This window comes from Gossypium arboreum, chromosome 13 (assembly GCF_025698485.1).
Source record: "Gossypium arboreum isolate Shixiya-1 chromosome 13, ASM2569848v2, whole genome shotgun sequence".
NCBI classification, from domain to species: domain Eukaryota; kingdom Viridiplantae; phylum Streptophyta; class Magnoliopsida; order Malvales; family Malvaceae; genus Gossypium; species Gossypium arboreum.
The window spans coordinates 29612797-29617942 of NC_069082.1; the positions used below are offsets into that span (position 1 = coordinate 29612797).

A 5146-nucleotide genomic window follows, 5' to 3' on the forward strand; every position below is an offset into this window, starting at 1 on the left:
TTTTTTTTTGTTGTGCTCTTCAAAGAACTTGCTTTGTAAACGCAATCAAACATTTTAGGATTATTGCATTTCATCAATCGAATACAAACAAGATTTTCTAAACTCTATTCTTGATTTACTCTTTATACATATCTTTATTATCAAGTTTATCATGTTTATGGATTCTATGAGAAACTAATCTTCTTATGGGGGATTAGTGAGTGGAGGTGTGGATTGACTGATTGCTATATAGGGTTTTCTTAGCAGATAAGCTATTTGGGAGAAGAAGAATTTAAACATTAGGTTTGACGACCCTAAAAAGTCATTTAGGTGAGAATTAACCCAAAATTAGTATAGCTTATTCGTAAACACCTTAACCCTGAACTGGTCTGGACTGTGAGGTCGAGAGATAAGTAGTTATTGTCGACTTATTAGTTTAATAGAAGATTGAGCGATCCTACTAAGGAAACAACTAGTTGATTGAATAGAAACCCGAAATAGGAATTAGTTATGATCACCAAAGCGAGCTAATCACCCATTTTACATTTGATTAAGTTTATAATTTAGTTTTTTAAAATCTATTTTATTTATGCAATTTTCATTCTTACTTATAAAAACCAAAAAAATTCTTCTTTATGATTTGTCCTAATATAATTTATTTGTTTTACTAATTAATTTTATTTTTGTTTAGGTTAACTTTAATTTAGTACTCGCCTCCCTTAGATACAATCCTCGGAGTACTCACATACTTCATTGTAAAACTATATTGCAACCTGACTTGTATACTTGCAAACACAGCCTCAATTCGACATCTATAGTTGTAGTATTCACACTCTGGACATTAGTACGTCCGGAGGCGGCCAAGTTGTTGGCGTCATTGCCGGAGAGGCAATGCTACTAAGTTGATTTTAATCTTTGTGTTTAATAGAATAATTAGGAAATATTTAAATTATAAATATGATTTTTATTTTTATTTTTTATTTTTACTAATTTTTTTTTAGGTCATTGTATGACTCGTAGTAGGGGAACACCTATAGGGCCGACCACTGGTCCAAAAAGAATAATCCGCATAAATCGTCGATAGTAACAACAGCAATAATAGATGCGAAATCAACCACTTATTGCAGGTAATCCATTGCGTGAGAACCCTCTATTCGACAAGGTTAACAATGCTAACATCCAAGATTTACCACCACCACCACCATAACTACTAGTAAATCCACCTATGACATAAGCTGAAAGAACCTTAAGGGATTATGCCCTACCTAATCTAGAGGTGGTTGAAAGAAGCATCACAAGGTCAACTATCACGGAAAATAACTTCGAAATCAAACTGACCATCATCCAGATGATCCAAAACAATTTGCAATTCAGAGACATAATGAAAGAGGACCTAAACCAGCATTTAAAATGATTCATTTAGCTTTTTGTTACATTTTTATACAACTGGGTTACCGACGACATTATACGTCTTCAACTATTCTCTTTCTCTTTGATCGATAACGCCTTTACTTGGTTAGACTCGCAGGCATTGGGATCTATCATGACATGGAATAAACTTGCAGAAAAATTTCTACAAAAGTTCTTCCTATTAGCAAAATAATTCAACTAAAAAGAGAAATTGCTACATTTAAGCAACTAGAATGAGAGAGTTTTCATGAAGCTTGGAAGCATTTCAAGATGTTAATCCAAAGATGCCCACACCGTGATTTACTTGAATGGCTGAGACTGCAGATGTTTTATAATAGGTTGGAGGCACACACACGCTCAGAACTAGATGGAGCTGTAGGAAGAGCCCTGATGAATAGGACATATGATGATGCATATGACCTAATTGAAAATGAGGTAATGAATTCCTGTTAGTGGCTAACCAAATTATTGACATAGGGCCAGAGACCATCTACGGTAAAAGTTGTCCAAAAAGACGGTAGATATTAACAAATTTTGGACAAACTTAACCATATAAAGTCATCATCTAATGTGTCGTCAACATTAAAAAAAAATAGACCTCTATTTTATTATCTCAATAATCCAACCGAGGACATGAATTATATAGGGAATAGGGGTAGAAATCCTTATTCAAATACGTATAATCTTGGCTAGGGATGAGGTATTAACTCTAATTCTGTTAAAAATAATACTTACCAACCTCCTTATTTATAGAAACCTCAGGAAAGGGCTAACTCGAATGACCATACTGTAAGTGGTCAACGTTTGGATCAGATCGAGAGGGAAATGCAGTCAATGAGGACCGAAGTAAAACAGGTGTAGTCTAAGTGCACCAATACTATTAAAACACTGACTAAGCTAGAAGATCAGATGAGCCAATTAATTAGTATGATAGGAGATATCAATAGGAAAATTAGCACCGACATTCTAAGCAACATCGAGAATAATCCTCGGAAGGAAGGGAAAGAGCATGTAAAACCCATTCTGCTCCGTTTGGGCAAAGTACTGAGTAGCTTAGAGAACCTGACTCAAGAGGAGAACAAACAGGATATCGAAAATCTTCAAAAGGACCCTAAAAAAGTTGAGAACGAACCAAAATCAGAGGAAATAGCCAAGCCGAAAACTAAGTCAGAGGAAGAGCCAATCAAGGAACCTGTACTAACAATGGTACCATTCCCTTTATGGTTAGAAGAAAAACAAAGACGGGATGAGGCAAAATTTATAAGTTTCTTAAACTTATTTAAATCTTTTAACGTTAACTTGCCTCTAATTGATTTAATTGAAAAAGTTCCTAAATGTGCCAATTATTTAATATAAATTATGTCTAGGCGTAAGAAAATAAAAATAAGACAACAAGTCAATGTAAGTGCCTCATGTAGTGAAATTATATCCAAACAGATGCCCCCAAAATTAAAAGACCCGAAGAGTTTTATAGTACCAATTGAGATAGGGGACATTCATTTCAATAAGGCTTTATGTGATTTAGGAGCCAGTATTAAATTGATGCCCTTGTCTATATACAAAAAACTCAGGTTAAGGAGCTTAGAAATACAAAAATTACTCTACAATTAGCCAACATATATTCAGTACAACTAAAAGGGGTATTTGAAGATGTGTTGGTTAATGTGCGAAAATTTATCATACTAGTCGACTTTGTAATTTTAGATTTTGAGGAAGACTATGAAGTATCCATTCTGCTGGGTAGACCATTTTTAGCGACATCGAGGTCCACAATTGACCCAAAAAAGAATGAGTTAACAATGAAGATTAATGGTGAGATAAAAATTTTCAAATGTGGTTACCAACAGTATGAGGTAAATAAGGAAAAATAATGTTTTGAGATATTTGTAAAAATCCTTAACTACCTTGAGCCAGAAAAGGTGTTTTCTGTTATCAGTGCAGGTCAAAAGAGCAAATTTAAAGAACAAGACAAGCGAAGGAAGGTGGAGTGGCACAATAGATGCTGGACAAACACTGATAGAAACAGAACTGGCAAAGCATCTACGTCTATTGTAACAAAGCTGACGGATGAATCTGATAGCAAAAGCTAACCTTTTTAAACTAAACTGAAATTTTTGTGTAGATTAGTGTGTTCTATACTAACGAGTAGCGTAAAATTTATTTTTGCTCAAAATGATCAAAATTCTTTACCGAACACTTTAAAAAATGAGAAAAGGGGCTAAAACAAAGTCGGTGTCGCAACACTGAACCTCTATGTTGCTACACCGCTTCTAAACTCAAGAAATCCATCTCGGTGTCATGACACAGCACCTCTGTGTTGCAACACAGCCACCAGTATACCTTAGACTCAAAAATTTCAAGGCGTGTCGCGACATTGAACCCCGATGTCACGACATTGGCATCCTGCCAGGGTGTCGCGAAATCACTAAAATATTCTGTAGGGTCGACTCGATCTGTTGCGCAACCTACCAGCTAAAAACTTGTTTTAACCTGGTTTTAACTTTAAAACACCCTAATTTTAAACCTAAAAACACTTTCAACATAACTTTAAATCACCTTTAAACTTCATATTTCCCCAACCTTCCTTAAATCCTAAGTCTCTTTTCTCTCTTTTCCCTATTCTAGTGCAACAATTTCTTTCTTTTTTATTCCATTTGGTGCAGGAACTAGAAGTATATAGTAACAAAGTAACCATAACAAAAGCTCTATGAGGATTTCCTAATCTAATATTAGGTTAAGGGTTTTTAACTCATTATTACTGTTCCATTGAATACATTGCTTGATATTTTTTCTATTTCTAGCATAATATGTCACCAATTTTAGAAAAACGAATACACAAGAACCATAATCGATTTCAAATCCTTTAAAATTTTGAATCCTACTGCTAAAAAATATTTTCACGAACTTCAAGGTAGAACATTTATTCAGGAAAGAGGAATCGAACCACCGATGGTTCTGTGCAATGAAATTTGGTCTTTAGTCTGGTACCATAAATGGGAGTGCTTCTGCACAATCCCAAAAGAAAATGTTGTTATCCCAATTGTGAAAAAATTTGACGCTATTCTTAGGGATGATAAAACCGGAAGACCACATGATGTCATGTGAAAAACGGTAACCGTACGAGGTAAGGATGTGTTATTCTCCCTGAAAAAGATTCGTAACTATTAAGATGCCCCATACTATAAATTTTATTTTTAAAAAATATTGATTTAACGAGATTTAAAGATATCGGTATGGAAAGCATCATCCAATATTTAATTAAAAATTGAGGTGAATGCAACCTCTGACTAGATACCAGACGTCCGACATGGATTTTGAGGAAGAGGAGGATGATTAAACTAAATTTTTAATTTTTATTATTGGATTGTAATTAATTTTGGATAATTTTAATTTTTATCGATTTAGGAGTAGGATTAACAGTAGGTTTTTACTTGTTTTCTGTTTCAAGTTTTCAGTGTAGGAACCCCACATGAAAAAAGACAATAATTTTGAGTTTATAACGAACGAGGAAAGAAGCACCCACCATTAGAAAATAGTACTAACACGATCAATCGAATAACTTCTCTCCTTATTTATTCAAGGCTACACATTAGGGATAATGTACTTCCTAAAGTATGGAGGGGGTAACATAGGAATTTTTTTTTTAATTTTTATGTTCTTCCTTTAATTTTTATCGTCAAATGTATTCTTAAGCTTGTAGAAATACAAGTGATTAGTTAGGAGCATGTATATAGGTCGATTGTGTTTACTGAAAATT

General features: G+C 34.0%; 1 non-coding gene across 1 annotated transcript; it reads right to left on the reverse strand.

Annotated features, from left to right (window-relative positions):
* Positions 1-1584: 1584 nt before the first annotated feature.
* Positions 1585-1691, reverse strand: LOC128287047 (small nucleolar RNA R71). The gene has a single exon (XR_008277747.1). It is a non-coding gene; the product is annotated as a small nucleolar RNA R71 (small nucleolar RNA).
* Between the last annotated feature and the right edge of the window lie 3455 nt (positions 1692-5146).